Source organism: Mauremys reevesii, linkage group 6, assembly GCF_016161935.1.
Source record: "Mauremys reevesii isolate NIE-2019 linkage group 6, ASM1616193v1, whole genome shotgun sequence".
Taxonomy (NCBI): Eukaryota; Metazoa; Chordata; order Testudines; family Geoemydidae; genus Mauremys; species Mauremys reevesii.
This window is the reverse complement of record NC_052628.1, coordinates 4,678,718-4,699,460: the sequence shown is the minus strand read 5'-3', so window position 1 is coordinate 4,699,460 and position 20,743 is coordinate 4,678,718. Positions and strand designations below refer to the sequence as shown.

General features: G+C 48.0%; 1 protein-coding gene across 2 annotated transcripts in view; it reads right to left on the bottom strand.

The window, feature by feature from the left end:
* Positions 1-20,743, bottom strand: part of LOC120408170 (myogenesis-regulating glycosidase-like) — a 43,551-nt gene that overhangs the window by 9,278 nt on the left and 13,530 nt on the right. Inside the window, exon 1 of one of the 2 annotated variants that reach the window (XM_039544792.1) lies at positions 14,955-14,995. The exons of the other annotated variant lie outside the window; for it this stretch is intronic. The gene's annotated coding sequence lies outside the window, so the exon portion shown is untranslated. Of the gene's footprint in view, positions 1-14,954; positions 14,996-20,743 lie in introns of those variants that run through there. 2 annotated transcript variants of the gene reach the window in all.

The window sequence follows — 20,743 nt, the reverse complement described above, 5'->3', positions numbered from 1 at the left end:
TTGGCCGATTCCCTCTCACCCATCTCTTGCATTCGGTCTAATGCATCTTGAGTTCTGTGGGGCATGAACTGCTGCTGACTGTTACATACCTGTAGAATCAGGGGCGGCTCTAGGAGTTTTGCCGCCCCAAGCACGGCAGGCAGGCTGCCTTCGGCGGCGTGCCTGCGGGCGGTCCTCCGAAGCCGCGGGACCAGCGGACCCTCCGCAGGCATGCCGCCCTCGCGGTGCTGGCAGAGCACCCTCCGCGGCTTGCCGCCCCAAGCACGCGCTTGGCGTGCTGGGGCCTGGAGCTGCCCCTGTGTAGAATACATAGCACTCTGGAGCCTTGCAGCTTGATTAAGATTCTGTTGGTGCCATTAGGCATATCCCTAGATAACTCAGGAGGGTAGAAAAACACAGTGTTAATGAAGCTTTTCAGTACCAGGCCTGAATGGACCAAAGTTATTTTATGCTGGTCTAAGAGTCCCTTTATGTTAAACTCTAGTTGAATTCCTAAGTCAGCATTTAGAATGGAATGTGTAACTGCTCCTTATCAGTGTAAGACACCAGAAGATAGGGCCCCTTTTACTATCTCCTGTTTAGTTTAGAAAGAGGGGAGGAGGGACAAGGTAATAAATTCAGAAGTAAACCAAGGTAACAGCCTTGAAAAGTTATGAGATAAATTGTTTGCTGTCAAGGATGATTTAATCTGTTTGATGTAATTGTTAACTATACAAAGTGCCTATTATATGGGAGGGGACTAGAAGGGAGAAGGGGGGTGAGTGGGAAATGGGGGGTAATGAGAATGCCTTGTTGAAATCATGTATAAGAAGGGACACACAGCTTGTATCTCTGTGTGCAGGATTTGAGGTTGTAAATACCTCCCTGGCACCTTACTTGAGCTCAAATAAACTTTTTCTGCATTCTCCACCCTGGTGTGATAATTAGTGCGACGCACACCGGGCAACGAACCACTGTTTGCTGCCTCAGGCCTTTTTTGGGCCGGCAACAGTCTTGGCGTCCCTGGGTGGGCTCGAGGCAAAATTATGCCTTGCCCGGACTCCTCCAATGGCCGGTGGACGACAGTCACAGCCGATGCCCAGCGCGCACCGGTGCTTTTACCGGGGGCCTCGGCAGGGACGTGTCAGACCGACCTTGAAGGCACAACGGTGCAACGCACTCAGATAGTGGAGAAGCAGCTGCGGGCGACGGTGAGGAACCGGTCCTGTGGAAAAGGTAGGAACAGTTCAGTGCTGTTAACCTTTTGTTTGCCTGTTAAGACCTGGGGACGCCCAGTGTCTTCCCATAGGTATGGGGCAGGGATAGAGTACAGGCAGGGCACGGTGTATGCCCCCAGAATGCATTCTAGCAAATTGGAAAGTGTTTGGTTTGGATCCAATGATTAAGGGTAAACTAAAAAGGTTCTGTACAGTAGACTGGCTTCAATATCAACTAGAGAGCCAGGAAAGGTGGCCACCAGAAGGATCACTTAATTACAACATGATCCTTCAATTACTTTTGTTTTGTTAGCGAATGGGTAGCTTTTGAAACTGTTTGTATAGAGCTCTTGTAAAAATCCCCCATCATATGCCCCAGAGCTGCATTGGGAGGAGGATTGTCCGTGGGAATAATGGTCTTGGTGTGTGTGTGTGTGTGTGTATACCAGTGTGAGTGTCTGTTACTGGAAGACGCCCAGATTAACCTGTGAAGCAAATGCTAATGATCAGGACTAGTCTAACGCAAGCCCAGTAATTAGTGGATCTTTAGGAGATCCGACCCACGTGGGCTGACTCAGCCTGGCATCGTCCGCGAGGAAGCTGCCTGGGTCTAGGAATGTGTGAACCCATCTTCCTCCCCACCCCTGTAGGGAGAGATTCTTAGTTTATGAGCGCTAGCGCGGACAGGGCCCCTCTTTGTGTGTGTAAGTGGAAAATGGGGGAAGGGACAGTCTAAACATTCTACCTCACCCCCTAAGGGTACCCCAGCATAGTACATGTACGTACATTATGGTCCTGAAACCTGCAGGTATTTAGAGAATTGGAATCTTTACACGCGTGAAAATCCATCTAAACAATGTCCATTAGAAGGTATCTTCAATCTAGATAAGATCATATATCTCAGAGGAGCTTTTAATTACCAAAGGAAAAGCCTCTGACACGGTGTGAGCAATTCGTCTAGGAATGGGTTAATTTGAAACTCAGCTAAGCCCAGAGATAAGGAGAGCTGCTCTGTGTATTAGGTCAGACTATGTTAAGTACAAAGAAAAACTGCTTTTATCCCCAGCTGGCTGTGGGAAAATATAGACAGAGGTAAATTAAAGGTAATATAAGTTACAGAACTGAGATTGCATTTGCAAAGCTTAACTGTTCAGTGAGATTTAACAGTCTTTGCAATCCCAGAGTTGGTATGGCTTGGTGACCTGAATCTCTGAAAGAGACACTGCAGGAGATTCCAGGGTGTAAAAGAACAGCTCTCCCAAGAGTGGAAGCATGTTGGAAATATTGGATAAGCTGTATACAGAATAATCTCCCGTCCACCTATTCCCCTTCTCTGAATGTTATATACAGACGTGGTCAGTCTGGATATGTGTGAGTATTAAAGTGGCTTAAGGCTTGGGGAAGCTTTGGGGTTTGGTTATATGGTGTGTTTTGTCCTCCCCCAACGTCCTGCAATAGATAAATTGGTAACAGATTTGTCACAGTTTGGTGAGTAATTGAGAATGGGGGAGCCCTATAGAATTTACACCATTTATCTGTTTTACCTTTGTTATGTTGAGTTTCTTTTGTTTGGTACTATTGGTGTTATATGTTGAGGATTGCATGATTAAAGATGAGCCTACTCTCAGCTGCAGTAAGTCTGAGAACTGGAAAGGGGTTCTACCCCCAGTTGCAGCAGGACTGGGCAATAGAGTAGTTGGAGAAAAAGAACAAATATGTACTTGATAACTAGAATTGAGCAATTAAGAGCATAGATCATGACCCAGACAGCAACTCAAACCTGCGCTCAGGGCAAGTTGCAGGCTTTGAGACAGGATTTCCAGTTAGAAAAGGAAGCCCTGGCTAAGCAAGTACCAGTCCTTCAGGGACTTGCCAAAATTTAACTATTTGTGCTCAGCATACACCGTAATAGCAGTGTGTTTGCTATAAAGGGAAATTAAATGATTAAACACCAGTGGGCCATGTGTTTTGCCCAGGTGGCAAGCCTCACAAGGGAGGACTCGGGTAGTCTTGTGAGTTCAAATGTTTTATGGAAAAGGACCAGAAGGGTGGGGGCTAATTGAGAAACCAACCCCCCCTTAGTTAAAACTGGCAGTGGAGCAAATTGGTGTCTAGGGAAAGAATGGTTCAGCTAGAAAAGAAGGATCGGGCCCAGGCAGGCAAGCAACAGACGGAGAGATTGGAAAACGGGTTGGAAACTTTTGAGGGTCTAGTAGAAGAAAGGAGTACATAGGTATAAACATGGGGATTTCAAATACCCAGGAGGATACTTGTAATAGTGATTTAAGTTGAGAAAAGTGGTTGTTGGAGAAAACAAGTGAGTGATTTTAAGGCAGTGTGAAAAGTTAACTCCATAGTTGCTGGAGGGAACAGCAGTTGAACTTTGTAAAAATGCTAAAGAGAAAAATTCTTGGTGTCTTTGAAATGTTTGTAAATAAATTCAGGCAAAGAAATTATTAGATTGCAATCATTTGGTTATGACCCATTTAGTTGAATTATCTAAAAAATGTATATAGTGCTATGTAATTGAAATCTTATTAGGTTCTAAAGGCACTATAAGTGGTGATGTTTTCTTTCAGTGTTTAAAAGCAGGAGTTAAAAGTAAAGAGCAAGTCAGGAAGCATCTGTATTGATGCAAGTTATCTAACTGATAAAGTAGAAGTCACTGAGACCTAAGCTGCCTATGAAAAATATATATATGAAAATATGGGGTAATTCCCCTGTTTTGCCTGAGATCAACTAAGGTACTTGTATATTTTCAGTGATGATTGATTGCCCAGAAAGGGTAGACTTCTGTTTTTGTCTTTCAGATAATCAGAGAAAACTGATGCTAGCTGAACAGCATTCAACATACCATGCCTTTGATGGCACAGTAAAAATTATGTTTTGTGTTTTATGTTCTGTCTTGTGGCCAAAATTATTTTGTTTATGGATAGTCTGGATTGGAATACAGATACTTGTTTTGTTCAACTTGGAATACAAAGTGCTTGGATAAATTGGGAAAAATGTGATATACTAAAGTCTAATACATCTCCTTAAGTAAGAGAAAGAGAAACTTTATTGGCCAAATCTTTTAATTGAAAATTGTTAGTAAAACTTGCATACTAATAGTTTTGGAAGCAAGGATATGGAAAGTTAACCCACTCCCCATATTGTATTTGGATCCTTCTGGCTATTTCAGATTTCTAGCCAGAGGGCTGGGGATGGTGGGAAACTATTGGACTAGAGGCTCTATGAAATAAACTCGTTAAAGTGGGTGTGCTTGTCCTAACTTGTTGTCCCAAAGCTCTGGAAAAAGTTATTTTAGTAAAAGGATAGATGTGACAAACTTTAAATAATAAGACTAATGTACTGTATAAAGGCAATGTATATGTGTTCATTGTTAGAAAAAGATGTATAAGTGAAGGCTAAGTTTCCTTTGTAGGTTAAAAGAAGCCAGACAGGACAAAGGAAGAAGAACGAGTTAACTGGGGAAAAATAGCTAACATGCTGAGTTTAAAGATAGGGCATTAGCCCCATTTCAGGACACTGCTCTCAGCTAAGACTTAGCTAACAACCAAGACAAGGGGGGCTTAATTAAATGTGCCCACACAGCTGTAGAGTCTGCAAATCGTTGACAGGCACTCATGAAATGTGTTAGGTTTCTTTTTTTCACAGGTAAAGACAAACTACATAAAGACCCTAGGAGCCCTGCCACTTCTTGGAACCAGGAAACTGGATTGATGTAAAGCTCCACCAGCGAAAGACTGCTTTGGCTCTATGCTGGAAAGACCCTTATTAAGTCCTGGTGACCACCAACAGCGTTGTGCAGTGTCAGAATCCAGGATTTCCTGACCAAAAAGGACATTAAGGACTGACCCTGGTGTAGAAACCAAGAATTATACACTGGCAGGAAGAAATTTGTGGGACCCCTGTTTGAGACTGTGGTATTGATTAGATTTTGGGGTTTATTCTACAGGCTGCGCCCTGTGTTTTGGATAAATCCTCCAGCATGTATTGCTCACAAGGGGCTGCCATTAGATTAGTACAACAGAGAGCCTAGATTGTTTCCTCTGCAAGAAGAGGGAATTGACCAGATCTCTGTGGACTCAGGCCAATAATATAGCAACCATTTGAAATATTCTTAAAAGCTGGGAACATGATAAGAAATTGGGCCACCTAGAAAAAGGCCACTAGCCTTATTTTTAAAGCTCAGCTATCCCGAATACAAGCTGGAGTTGGTGGGTTACATGTCATTTCCACCCTTAGTTCTATGACCCAGAAGTTGCTGACAGAGATGGTATTGAGAATCACTGAGACTGGGAAGGTATTGCAGTGGGATCTGGTATATTTAGATGGATCTTGAGCACCAGACTTGGCCCACTGCCCTTACAGACTATCAGGAACCATCTGATCTGTGGTCAGGGGGATGACATACTTGGACACTTTCTGGATGGAAGTATGGACATTCACAATACTCCTTCCAGGCATGTGGACCGGTTAGGGTGGGTGTGGGCTTCCACATACCGAATCCTACCGGGTCCATAGGGAGGATGAATGTGGAACTGAATACCCCAGCTCCCTAGAGTTTAATTGTTGTTTTTGTCTTCAAAGTATGAGAAAACTCAGCCAAATGTTTGTTGAGTATTCTCAAAGGGGGGGATTGTTGGTGCCATTAGGCATATCCCTAGATAACTCAGGAGGGTAGAAAAACACAGTGTTAATGAAGCTTTTCAGTACCAGGCCTGAATGGACCAAAGTTATTTTATGCTGGTCTAAGAGTCCCTTTATGTTAAACTCTAGTTGAATTCCTAAGTCAGCATTTAGAATGGAATGTGTAACTGCTCCTTATCAGTGTAAGACACCAGAAGATAGGGCCCCTTTTACTATCTCCTGTTTAGTTTAGAAAGAGGGGAGGAGGGACAAGGTAATAAATTCAGAAGTAAACCAAGGTAACAGCCTTGAAAAGTTATGAGATAAATTGTTTGCTGTCAAGGATGATTTAATCTGTTTGATGTAATTGTTAACTATACAAAGTGCCTATTATATGGGAGGGGACTAGAAGGGAGAAGGGGGGTGAGTGGGCAATGGGGGGTAATGAGAATGCCTTGTTGAAATCATGTATAAGAAGGGACACACAGCTTGTATCTCTGTGTGCAGGATTTGAGGTTGTAAATACCTCCCTGGCACCTTACTTGAGCTCAAATAAACTTTTTCTGCATTCTCCACCCTGGTGTGATAATTAGTGCGACGCACACCGGGCAACGAACCACTGTTTGCTGCCTCAGGCCTTTTTTGGGCCGGCAACAATTCCTAGGTACTGCCTTAATATGAATGATTTAGAGTAAAGGGTTCTGTTTCCAGACAGGGTGGCCCCCTGGCTGGATCTATGGCTTTTATTTTCCACTGCTTTGTGAGTAGCATTTTTATTATGCCAATTGCACAAGTCTGAGCCCTCATATTAGCTTTTTAGCCACCAGAAGGTTCATTTGAACTGGGATTGTGGTCCTCTAATGTGACAAATCCTACTGACACCTTGTCACTTTTATATCCCATCACTCACAGCTGCTGCATGGCACGCTGAGCGAGCCAGTGTCTCATTAAAGCAAAGAGAGAGATGCCAGGCCTTCTGCAGCAAACACTGCTGCCTACTAGAAAAGGCCCATTCGAAACCTAACTGGAGGATATGGATTTGCTGCTCTCATGTTTGAGGCTGATGAAGTGGTTATGTTGGCCATACACTAAGAGCAAATGAAGATTCCTGGGCTGATTTTTTTTTTTTTTTTTTTTTTTTTTAAGATTAAGGGGAAATAATTGTTTTTTTGCCTTGTTTCAAAGTGCTTGCTCATGGAAATAATGGGAGCCCCTCTGTTACAAGCTGCATGCCTTCAACACCGAGGGAGAGACAGCAATGATTACAAGCCCTAGTGACAATACTGCAATTGAAAGCAAGAATTCTGCATGCACTAGACTACAAGGATATGTACTGAAGCTGTATCAGGAAGCCAGGGAGGATGTGGCAAGATTCTAGGCAGAAGCTCTATATCAGGGCTGCACAACTCGTAAAGCGGTGAGGGCCATATTACTCCAAAGAAAACAGCTGGGGGCTGAACCCCCCAGCCCCGCCAAAACACCCCCCCGCCAGCACCGCCCAACCCCCCCGAAACACCCCCCGCCCCAGCACCACCCAGCCCCCGAAACACCTTCCCTGCCAGCGCCGCCCAACCCCAAACACATCCCCGCCCAGCGCCGCCCAGCCCCGAAACACCTTCCCTGCCCCAGCGCCGCCCACCCCCCCCAAAACACATCCCCCGCCCCAGCGCCGCCCAGCCCCAAAACACATCCCCGCCCCAGCCCCAAACACCCCGCCCCAGCGCGCCCAGCCCCAAACACATCCCCGCCCCAGCGCCGCCCAGCCCCAAAACACATCCCCGCCCCAGCGCCGCCCAGCCCAAACACCCCGCCCCAGTGCCGCCCAGCCCCCCCGAAACACCTTCCCTGCCCCAGCACCGCCCAACCCCAAACACCACCTCCCAGTGCCACCCAGCCCCGAAACACCTTCCCTGCCCCAGCGCCGCCCACCCCTGAAATACCACCCCCAGTGCTGCCCAGCCCCGAAACACCACCTCCCAGTGCCACCCAGCCCCGAAACACATCCCCGCCCCAGTGCCGCCCAGCCCCGAAACATCCCCGCCCCAGCGCCGCCCAGCCCCCAAACACCTTCCCTGCCCCAGCGCCGCCCAACCCCGAAACACCACCTCCCAGTGCCACCCAGCCCCAGAAACACCTTCCCTGCCCCAGCGCCGCCACCCCTGAAATACCACCCCCAGTGCTGCCCAGCCCCAAACACCACCTCCCAGTGCCACCCAGCCCCCGAAACACATCCCCGCCCCAGTGCCGCCCAGCCCCCGAAACATCCCCAGTGCTGCCCAGCCCCGAAACACCACCTCCCAGCGCCGCCCAGCCCCGAAACTCATCCCCGCCCCAGCGCCGCCCAGCCCCGAAACACATCCCCGCCCCAGCGCCGCCCAGCCCTGAAACACCCCCTCCAGTGCCGCCCAGCCGCCCCCGAAACACATCCCCCTCCCCAGTGCTGCCCAGCCCCCCCCGCAACCCATCCCCCTCCCCCGGGCGGCCCCGCCCCGCGGAAACACCCCCACAGTATAAAGCCTCGCCGCCACTGCCCGCCCGCTCAGCTCGTCATCCCCCCATGAAATAAGGGGAGGGGAAAAGGGGGACAGTTTGAAGGGAGTTTCTGGGGCTATGAATTAAGGGGAGGGCAAAGGGGGGCAGTGTGAAGGGACTGGATGTGACTGTCCAACACACAAACACAGGGGCGCAGGGAGCCCGGGGGAGGGAGGGGGGAGACAGTGTGACAGGGGCCGGGGAGGGGGAAGGTCCCTGGACCAGGGAAGTGGGCAGCAGTCGGGGCAGGGCAGGTGCAAACACACACACACACACACACAGTTCAATCCCCAGCCCCCCCTCCCCCATCACTACGGAGGCCGCCCTGGGACCAACCAGCGCAGTAGCCGCCCCGTCCCCAACCGAAGGGGGGATTCAGGGGGAGAGTCTCGGCCCAGTTTCCTCCCCCCGCCCCGCGGCTCGAGCCCAGGCCGGGCGCCCCTCCCCTCGCTCGGCACTTACCGGCTCTGCCTTGTGCCCAGCGCTTCCCGCCTCAGCGGGCCCCGGAAGTGATGCACCCGCTGTGCGGGGGGAGTGGGAGACGGAGACACGTGTGGTTCTGGCCGTGAGGGTGGTCTGTGGGGTGCCCCCCTCTCCCCGATCAGGGGGCAAACCCAGCAGCCCCACCCCGCCGCTTGCCCACGGGCCGCACAGTGAGCCCACGCGGGCCACATCTTGTGCAGGCCTGAGGATAATTGTTTAGTCTGCAGAAGAGAAGAATGAGGGGGGATTTGATAGCTGCTTTCAACTACCTGAAAGGGGGGTTCCAAAGAGGATGGATCTAGACTGTTCTCAGTGGTAGAAGATGACAGAACAAGGAGCAATGGTCTCAAGTTGCAGAGGGGGAGGTTTAGGTTGGATATTAGGAAAAACTTTTTCACTCAGAGAGTGGTGAGGCACTGGAATGGGTTCCCTAGAGCGGTGGTGGAATCTCCTTCCTTAGAGGTTTTTAAGGTCAGGCTTGACAAAGCCCTGGCTGGGATGATTTAGTTGGGAATTGGTCCTGCTTTGAGCAGGGGGTTGGACTGAGGTCCCTTCCAACCCTGATATTCTATGATAACCTTGTGCTAACACTGCATCCTTCATTGTGTGCAGTGTTGTAGCCATGTTGGTCCCAGGATATTAGAGAGACAAGGTGGGGGAGGTGATATCTTTTATTGGACCAACTTCCGTTGGGGAGAGACACAAACTTTTGAGCTACACAGAGCTCTTCCTCAGGTCTGGGAAAGGCACTCAGTGTCACAGCCACATACAAGGTCAAACAGGTAGTTTAGCAGCAGCACATATTCTAAGGGATCATTCTAGGAGAGGTGGCCAGTTAACACCCCCGTAGTCATGGGACAAAAAGGGGCTACAGATTTCATGAGTGAGCACTTCTTGTTGGAGCTTAGCTAATCCCCATCCTCTTAACTGTAACCCTTATGGATTACAGAAGTTGGTTCAATAAAAGGTACCTCACCCACCTTGTCTCTCCTCTGTGCTCCTTATTCTAACAAAGCTCCTTGTTCAGAGATAGAAGAAAGCAACGCTTTGTGTGATTCCTCTGCATTAGCGCTAAGGCTACGATTTAGTCATGGGTATTTTTAGTAGAAGTCACAGACAGGTCATGGTCAATAACCAAAAAAAGTCAGGGCCAGTGACCTGTCTGACTTTTATTAAAAATACGCCTAACTAAATCTTATCTGCTGATGGGGGTGGGGTGGTGCTCCACCGGATGCTGCTGCTCCTGGGAGGAGGTGCGGCCCGTGGCCCTGCCCAGTGGTTTCCCCAGGAATTGAAATTGGGGGGGGGGGTTCGAATTTACAGGGAGGGTGTCAGGACCAATGAGATATATAAAAGAGATATGAATAAAGTAAATGTTTTGTTAGGATTATGCAAATTTAACATAAGAATAATGCAAGTTACACCAAAACACATAACAGGTCTAGATTTCTAAAAAAATATACATTTAAAAAAAATATTTAATTTGACTTTTGAAAAGTAAGCCATCATGGGGTAAGAGGAAAGTCCTCTCATGGATCAGTAACTGGTTAAAAGATGGGAAACAAAGGGTAGGAATAAATTATCAGTTTTCAGAATGGAGAGAGATAAATAGTGGTATCCCTGAGGAGTCGGTACTGGGACCAGTGCTGTTCAACATATTCATAAATGATCTGGAAAAATGGGTAAACAGTGAGGTGGCAAAATTTGCAGATGATACAAAACTATTCAAGATAGTTAAGTCCCAGGCAGACTGCGAAGAGCTACAAAGGGATCTCACAAAACTGGGTGACTGGGCAACAAAATGGCAAATTAAATTCAATGTTGATAAATGCAAAGTAATGCACATTGGAAAGCAATCTCAACTATACATACAAAATGATGGCATCTGAATTAGCTGTTAACACTCAAGGAAGAGATCTTGGAGTCATTGTGGATAGTTCTCTGAAAACATCCACTCCATGTGCAGCAACAGTCATAAAAGCAAACAATGTTGGGAATCATTAAGAAAGGGATAGATAATAAGACAGAAAATATCATATTGCCTCTATATAAATCCATGGTACGTGCACACCTTGAATAGTGTGTGTAGATCTGGTCACCCATCCTAAAGATATATATATTGGAATTGGAAAAGGTACAGAGATGGGCAACTAAAATGATGAGGGGTATGAAACAGGAGGAGAGATTAAAGTGACTGGGAATTTTCAGCTTAGAAAAGAGATGACTAATGGGGATATGATAGAGGTTTACAAAATCTTGACTGGTGCGAAGAAAGTGAATAAGGAAATTTTATTTAATCCTTCACATAACACAAGAACTAGCAGTCACCCAATGAAATTAATAGGCAGCAGATTTAAAAAAAACAAAAGGAAGTATTTCTTCACACAATATAAAGTCAACCCAGGGAACTCTTTGCCAGGGGATGCTGTGAAGACCAAAACTATAACAGGATTTTAAAAAGAACTAGATAAATTCCTGGAGAACAGGTCCATCTGTGGCTATTAGCCAGGATGAGAGGGATGCAACGCCATGCTCTGAGTGTCCCTAGCCTGTTTGCCAGAAGCTGAGAATGGGCAACAGGGGATGGATCACTTGATGATTCCCTGTTCTATTCATTCCCTCTGAAGCACCTGGCCTTGACCACTGTTGTAAGACAGGGTACTGGGCTATATGGACCATGGGTCTGACCCAGTATGACCATTCTTATGTAAAATTTAATTATAATAAAAATGTTTAGTACAGAAACTCCCCAACATAATGACCTCCCAAGATAGCAACAATGTGAGATGATAACCTTGGCAAATACTGCATTTTAAAAATCTTGGCCTACTGGGAAACATATTTATATAAGTTTCCATTCCCAGTCACAAATCTAGCATTCTGGAGCAAAGTGACTAAAATATAGTCCAACAAACAAATGTTTATTTAACATGCCCCTCACTTTTCCCTCCACTGCACTCCACTCACCGGTGTTGTCCTTGGTCAGTGGAGACTCAGAGTTCAGAGGTGCTTTCACGTGAGTACACCTTCCAGGTGGGGGACAAAAAGGCACAGTTCGCTCTGGCCACAGCTGTTCGTTGTGCCACCGTTCACTCCACCGCTCTGTTGCCAATGGCCCTGCACAGTCACCTTCTGCTGTCACCTACCACTGTGACCTCTGCAAGTTGGTCTCTTGAGGTTCCACCAGCTCGCAGTGATTTCAGCTGAGCTCTCAGTGCAGGAACCTCGCAGTCTGGGCTGTCTCTTACACAAAAACACTGTACCCACAGGAACACTGTCCCCACAACAGGGCTAAGCACTTAGACCTGATTGTCAGTGATTTCAGCTGCAGTGGTCACTTAACAGAACAAAAGACTATCTATGGAGCCTTATCAGCTCTGTCTTTAAACAGTGGAGAGGGACAGGTCCCCACCCTCTCTCTTGATGCCTTCAAATCATCACAGACTAAGTACAGTTCTACTGCCCTTTACTCATACAAAACCCCAGCCAAAATCTATCACTTGGACAACACAGCTCTGTTTGCTGGATACCTAGGTAGATTAGGTGTGAATGTAAATATAATCTGGCCCTGAAGCCTTAGCCCCCAGCTCATCACTAGCTGTCAGGGAGAGCTCATTTACACTTTGCTTACAAATCATCATTTGAAATTATTAGGTTGGCCAACATCACCGAAATGAATGCACTGACATCATAAAAAACAGCTGTATAAGAAAGCTAGGAAGCTAGTCTATGTTCATACTTTTCAAATCTATGATACTTTTTCAGATACACATATTTTATCATACACTGTATAAGCTTTTAAAGTGTGTATTAATGTTTCAGTTTAAATTCAGATTTCCGAACAGTCACTAAATTGGTATGTAACTAGCTCACAAAACTGGGGGGGGGGTGTTGGGAAAATTCAGGGGGGGTGTATGGGGGGTGTAGGGAAATCACTGGCCCTGCCGCTGCTCCTCCGGGCAGGGGTGGCCTGGGGCACCACTGCTGCTCTCGGACTGCTGCTCTGGGGCAGTGCTCGGGACCAGTTGCCTGCAGCCGCTGGAGCAGCGGAGGGTGCAGCTGGCCCCAGGGCCGCCCCGGCTGCTCGGGCAGTCCTGGGGTCAGCCACACCAGCTGCTGCAGAAATCACGGAAGTCCTGGAAAGTTACGGAATCTGTGACCTCCGTGAAAGATTCGAAGCCTTAATTATAGCCTGACATACCCCATAAGGGTTAGAGTTAAGAGGATGGGGATTAGCCCCAGGGAACAAGCTGTAGAATAAACTTCCAGAGGAGATCAGGTGAATTCGGGGTCTGACCGTCTCTAGGAAACTCTGCAAAATCTTCCTCTTTGAAACAGTTTTTCCACCATTGTATGACACCTGCAACACTGATCCCTACCCCTTCTATTCAATAAACCTATTCAACAACAAAAACACCCTGAAACAAATCAATCTACAACAACAAACATTTTAAACAAACAAAACCATTACCCTAAAAAGGGGAAGATGTGCGAGAAACTCCATGAAATCCACTGCTGTGAAGTCTGCACTATTATCAGTTTTGATATCACACCAAATGATGCTAGCATTTTATACTACTGTGCATAGATTAAAGCATGGGACGAAGCAATACTTTGGGAGGTGGTGACCAAGCCACTACTCGTTTTTACAATCAGTTTAATAGATCAGGTTTTCACTTTTCAGGAAACTTCAGAACTCCCCTCCCCCCAAATTTTCTGGTATCAACGGAAAACCAGAAACCCAACAGTTTTTGTAAACTTTTCCCCCCCTTAGAAACAACATCATTTTTAACCAACAAACAAGTGTTTAGTTTCCATTTTTATATCAAAATACAGAATTTCAGTTTTGATTAAACAAATCGAACGACCAGTTCTACTGGTTAATAAAGACTCATGTCTCACTTTCCATGCTGCTACCTATGCACGGAGTTCCCTCATCAATCAAAATACCAGAAATCTTTGCTTTTGTTCAAGGCCTTGCTAAAAATCTTCTCCCTCTTTTCAACTATCATTCCCTTGCTAATCACCTCAGCCTCTGCTCACAACACCCATGTCTTTGCTGTAACACTTGTTGGAAAACCAAACTTTTCTGTCTTAAAACTAGAACCAACAGGACTTGTGGCGAAACGTGAATATCTAACTCCATGATCTCTTATCTCAGACTTCACCCGCATTCCATCTCGGTCTGTTAGTCCTCTGACTTTGCAAGCACGTTTTTAACTCTCTGGCATTGACTTCATAGGACTACGCGTGTGTGCAACTTTCTGCCTGCCTGTAGGATTAGGGCCTAGGACAATATTCTCTTCCGGACAGGATTCTTATCATCACTTAGGAAAAAAGTACTCCTATAAAGCACCCTGCATGTCCTTGAGCTTACATGAACAACAGCACGCATGCAGCTAACTTCGGATGCTAAAAGCCACTCTGTAATCTTTGGCACCACCGCTCCAGCAGGAAGAAATAGCAAATTTACTCCTGGGGGAATTCTTTGCCCCCAAAATTATTTTTTTTGCACAGAATATTTTAAAATTCTGCTGCACAACTGGGCTTGGACTGTCAGCCCCGTGCATGGCGGGGCTCCCGCTCTCAGCCCCTGGGCTCAGGCTGCCATGCGTGGGGCTGACAGCCAGAGCCCCGCCATGAATGGGACTGACAGTGGGAGATCACAAATTCTGCACGGGAAAAAATAAAATTATGCGGGGAACATAAATTCTGCACGGCAATATTTGCTGCTTCAGAGGGAGCAGAGAAATCCCTATGTTACTCTCCTAAGGCCCCATCCTGCAATGACCAGGACCCACTAGGAGTGGGGCCCATATCAGGTGTGCAATGCCGTAGCGAACAGGCTTGCATCCTGACTACCTGCAGAACAAGCAATTCAGGGGTTAAACTGCAGAGACTGAAGTGCAACCACCTGATGATGCAAAGCTGCTTTCCACTTACCATCATCCTCCAGCCCAGGAATGAGGGAACCCAGGGCTCTGTGGAATTTGGCTGCTGTACAGCTCACTTAATTAAACCTATCGCTCACATGGGCTAATCACCCCTTAATTCCACAACAATCCCATTATTTAAAGCAACTGAAAGGCTAGAAAGCTAAAGGCCTCTGACCGAGGGGTGAAGAGAGTCCAGACTTCACAGGTATTTTTCCCTTCATTCGGTCTCCGAATAGCAGTCGTGTCCCTTCACTTTCCCTCAAACCTCAGGTTCCCTCCAGTTCCTGAATCGTTCAGTTTCCCTCTTGCTGCTTCTCAGCTCTCAGTCGCTGCTGACTCACAGCATCTCTGTGCAGTAGTGTTCTTATTGTTTTCCATGAGCTGGCAGTGCCTGCGTGACTGCATTGCTAATGTTACAGGAGATGGGATCACAGCCCATAAGGAGGGGGAAATGGGACATACACAGAATGAAAGGGCCGCATGGGAGGGAGCATAGCATAGTGGACAGAACCAGGCTAGGTGGGTTGAACTGGCTACCTGGGTGACCTTGGACAAGTCATTTAAGCTCCCCCGGGCCTCAGTTTCCCTTCTGAAAACAGAGCTAAAATTTCCCTACCTCACATAATCCATTAATAATTATTAGGGGCTTAGATAACTGCAGGGAGGCTTGCCATGGAAATAGATAAAATCTATTGTGACACTGTCTCCTGCAGCCTTTGCATTTTTTAAATCTTTTAAGCATCTCCGAAATCTACAAACACAAATTCAGCCTCAGACAGGCCACTACCTGGTCTCTAGTGCCCAAGGGGTTAACTTGAGCTCAGTGCAGGACAGGCTATAAACTCTCTGCTTGGGAGGGCTGGGATCAGCCCAGGAGCACAGAACTAGTTAGAACTCCAGGCTCAGTAGTTTTTTATTCACTCTTTCATTTCTTGTTGGAAATGCTATTTCCTTAAGGGCTGTCCTTGCAGACTGAGGCTGTGTTCTGTTTTCTCAGGTAAGTCGTCTGACCATTTTGCAGTCTCTACCTCCCTGGAAGACGGATACGTTTGTGTTCATCCCATTTTAGAGATGGGGAAATTGAGGCACGGGAAGGGGAAATGACTTGTTCAAAGTCACACAGCAGGTCAGTGGCAGAGCGGGAAATAAAACTCGGGGTCTGGGCTCACAGGCACTTCCGCTAGCCATTAGGCAACACTTCTCCCCTCAAACACATGTGGACCAAATTGATGAAGTGCAACTCTCTTCAGGCTGGCTGTGAAGGAGTTAATAATGAAAGCCAGAACTGATGATGATGACTGAAGGATTCCTCATTGCCTATCTATATGGGACGCCCACAGACCAGAGCACGGTGAGCTGTGAAAATCCACGTAGATGCACTCAATCCAAGTTATCACAAGCACGACATTACTAGGATGAAATTTTGTCCCCACTAAAGTTAAGGGCAAAGCTCTTGCTGATTTCAATGGGGCCAGGATTTCATCCCTGGAACTTGGGGCCAACCAGTTCAACAGAGCTGGGGCTCACCTTGGAAGCAAAACCATAGGGTCAGGCTGGAACCTCTTGACTCAAAATAGGAGAGCTCTGAACACCTGTGTTGGAGGCAGAACTCCCTGTAAGTGTGGGAGCTAAGGAAAAGCAGGTGGGATGCTATGCAATAGACTCACAAGAACCCATAGGGCAAAACCCTGCTGAATTTCAAAAGCCTGCTGTAAACATCAAAGATGTTAGAGTTGCTGTATTCATTTAGACAGAATAAGTGGTAACATAACCCAGTCACTGTGCAGCACTAGACAGTGTTAAACAAGGTTTGGGCTTTGGAACACAGAGATCTCCTCCTGCTTAGCACCACGGCAAACACACCAGGACATGTCCTTTTCACCTTTTACTAACAATAAAGAAAAGAAGGACAAACAATGAAAGCCTTTGAAATGTAAGGCATTAAATGAGGCTTTCATTTTAACAACTTCTCTTCCCTTTACTTGGGGGGAGTTTTTTAGAAGGGAGCAGAAAAAACCCACCACCTTGTTTGACAGACTCTCAGATGTATCAGAGATTGCCATAACTTGTCCTTGTTGGGAGAAAAGAGAAGTTAGTTGAGATGGGCTGGTGTTGCTGTTACAGTCTGATCCCATTTCAGCCCAGGTGGTGTTTAGGGTTCAGATGAAGCCAGTAGAGGTGGTGATGATGTCTGGGTCCCTCTCTCTGGCTCAGTCTGGTCAGGGAATCTCTCAACATTAGGACAAAGAAGGTCTGGGGTCCTGGAAGATGGTGGGGGTGGCAGCCATGATGGTGAAACTTGCCAATTTTTCTCCTCTAAAGTCTCTTTCTTTAAAGGACCCACAAAAGAGTGATGGGTGGACTAGCCCATCCCCTCATGAGTTTGTCTGCCCGTTAGGCCTAGTTTCCAACGCACCAACTTTGGTTATGTTCTGGTTCCACTTTTCTTGTTTACCAGGCATGATATTAACACAGCCCTTGAGGTATCTGAGTCCAGACCAAAAGGCCTCCTTTCAGTCTGTCTCCTGTTTGCACCTTTTCCCTTCGCTCCACCCCTTCTCTGCCCCCTCCTTCGAGGCTCCCCTCCCGCTGCTTGCTCCTCTCCACTTCCTTCCTGGGACAGGGGGGCTGCCATTGCCCCATCACTTTTCCCTGCCTTTATCAAGCCACGGGGCAGGTGAGGGAGGCAGAGAGGAGCGAGTGGTGGGGCCTTGGGTGGGGGGAAGGCTGAGCAGGGGCGGGGCAGGGCAGAGCGCAGGTGGGTGGGGAGAGGCCTCAGGGGAAGAGGTGGACAGAGGCAAGGCCTCGGGGGAAGGGGCGGAGCGAAGTGCAGGCGACGCCATGGTCCGGGCTTTGGTGGCCCCCGGCTCCACTTCTATGGAGCTTCCCATCTGGTGCTCCAAAGGCAGCGGTGGGCCAGGATGCCTCTGGAGGGGTGACCGGCACCACATCCGCAGCCTTTCCCCCCTGGATGGCCGGCCTTTTTTGGGGGAGGCTTAGCCTTCCCTGGCCTCTTAAACATGCCACCCATAAGGGGCAGGTTAGGAGAGAATCAGTGCATGGGAGAAGTTGTTGAGGGAAACAGTAATAGAAACACAGTTCTGTAGGTAAGCATGAAGTGGGTGGGGGTGCTTTGTACTGCACACTAATTCTTTACCTCTCCAGAAATCATTCCAAACACCATTTATTCAGTAGAGCTGGTGGAGAGGGGAAAGTATATTCCACAAGTAACTTCCAAAAATAACCGCGTCTTTTCTAACGTTTTCAGTTGAAAAACGTTATTCCCGGGTCAGGGAAGCAAAGAACATTCTCTGACTTTACATGGCCCCACCCCTCAGGGGGTGAAGAGAGATGGGGAATGTTGGATTTTTCTGACCAAAACTAAACAAACTCACCCCTTTTGATTTTCTTCAAAAAAATGTTTTAACAAAAACTGAAATCTTGTGAAAACTCCCAATTTTGTTAATTACAAAAATTAAAATAAAAAAAAAACCCAAAACAAAAAAAACCAACCCCACCCACCCAAATGCCTCTTTGCTGGAAAACAATTTGATTAGCTTTCATGGTCACAGAAAGATCTTCTCAGAGGAGATTTGCACAGAGACAGAGGGACTCAGGGAGGGAGGGAAATATATAGGCAGACGCTTGACCATTAGGCACGTAAACAGTTGGCTGCTCTGTTTCTATGGGGCCTCTTTCCTGGTGCTCTTGTCTGTTGCGTCTTGTGCTGCCTTCCAAGGGTCTCTTGCCCTCTCTTCTCCCTCTCCTGTTCTTGCTTTGCGCTTTCTAGTCCTACACCTCCTGGCTGAGCCAAGCAAGCTGGCGGCCAAGTAGAAGCCGCTAGGATCTTGGCATTTCCATGCCTCCAAATGAGATTATAATAACCCTCACTTGGCTGCTGCTGAATAGAACATAACTGGCTGGAGCAGAGCCATGAGCCGGAGCAGCATAGGTGGGCTTTTGCCCATTGGAAAAAGCTTTTGGTTGGGTGGGTCACTAGCACTCATCAGCAGAAACAACTATCCTCCCACCCTGGGGTGTGTGTGTGTGTGTGCGCGTGCAGGGCCGGCTTTAGGAAGTGCGGGGCCCAATTTGAACATTTTCAGCGGGGCCCTGGCAGGGATGACTTAAAAAAAAAAAAAAGCCTTTCATTTTCCCAGGAGGAATTTTTAAAATTTAGCCTGACATGTCCGGGAAAATACGGATGTATGTTAACTCTACCTAAAGTTCTTTTTTAAAAAGATGAGCCTGAACTAGAAATGAGCTCTGTTTCACATGTGTGGGTCCCTGAAACTCCCTGGGGTGTGCTAGGGTGACCAAATGTCCCGATTTTATAGGGAAAGTCCAAATTTTTGGGTCTTTTTCTTATATAGGATCCTATTACCTCCCACCCCATCCCGATTTTTCACACTTGCTGTCTGGTCACACTAGGGTGTGCACATGTGTGGGTCCCAGCTGCTCCCTTCCCCCCTCATTGAAGCAGGTGTGCAGGGTTACTGCTCTGGGAACTGCAGGGCAGGGCAGGGGCTGATTGGAGGTAGGATCTGGCTGCAGGCAGGGCAAGGGGAGTGGGGCTGGCTGGAGACAGGGGTGTGTGGGGTGGGCTGGCTGGCTTCAGGCAGGGCCGCAGGAGGGTGCGGCAAGGGTTGGCTGGAGACAGGGCAGGGGGTGCAGGGCTGGTGCGGAAAGGGCAGGGGATGCGGCAGGGGCTGGCTGGAGACGGGCTGGTTGGAGACAGGGCAGGGGGTGCAGGGCTGGTGCGGGAAGGGCAGGGGATGTGGCAGGGGCTGGCTGGAGACGGGCTGGTTGGAGACAGGGCAGGGGGTGCGGGGCTGGCTGGAGACGGGCTGGCTGCGGGCAGAGGGTGCAGGGCTGGCTGCAGGCAGGGGCTGGTGCAGGCAGGGCAGGGGGTGCGGGGCTGGTGCAGGCAGGGCAGGGGGTGCAGCAGGAGCTGGCTGCAGGCACGGGGTGCAGCCCACCTTGCATGGTGAGTGCCCCCTCCTCCTCCCTCCCCCACCGGGGTAGCAGCAGCAGCCCTGGGCTCCCCTGCTTCCACCGCCCCGGCCCTGTAAATAGCCGCAGGAGCCTTGGGGAAGTGGCAGGGCTCCAGTGGCTATTTAAAGGGCGGGGGCAGTAGAAGCAACGGGAGCCCCGGACTTTTTAAATAGCCCCCAGAGCCCCGCAGCCCTACCCCAGGGCTCCAGCAGTGGGGCTCCGGTGGCAATTTAAAGGGCCTTGGGCTCCAGCCCCTGCTGGGAGCCCCAGGCCCTTTAAATTGCCCCCTGGGGAAGCCAGGCCAGCCCGGTACAGCGCCCCGGCTCTTGCCCATACACCGTACTGGGGCTTGGGCCCCCTTAGGGGAGGGGCCCAATTCAGGGGAATTGGTTGAATTGGCCTAAAGCCAGGTGTGTGTGTGTGTGTGTGTGTGTGTGTAGGGATATTAAAGAAGGTTTATATTAAACATGGTTTATATGAGAAATGATTTATTGATTTATTGTTAATTAATACTTTATAACTTAAGGTTTATGTTAGAAGTAAATTTGTGATTCCCAACATTTAGCCTCTAACTTGCAAGCCACCAGCTGTGTCTGTGTGAACCCTGCTCAAAGAGATACTTGGTATAAAACTTGTTAAGCTCAAAGAAATACTTTGTATAAAACTTGTTAAACATTAATTAACTCTAAGTAAGCCAAAACCGTAGCTGTTATAGTGTATAGATAGAGACCCCCACCCTCTGTAAGTTTTCATCTCACTTTATCTTTGCTTGTTAAAAGACAGGGAGTCTCACATAAATTGGTAACACCCCAAAAAGTAAAGAGACAGTGAAATAGATGTGATTAACATAGAGAATGTATGTGAATGAATGAATGGTTAGGGAGTCACCAGCCTGAAGAATTCAGTGTCGGCTGAAGAAGGTGTCAAGTGGGATCAACCAGATGACCCCCGGAGGGCAAACTGGAATCC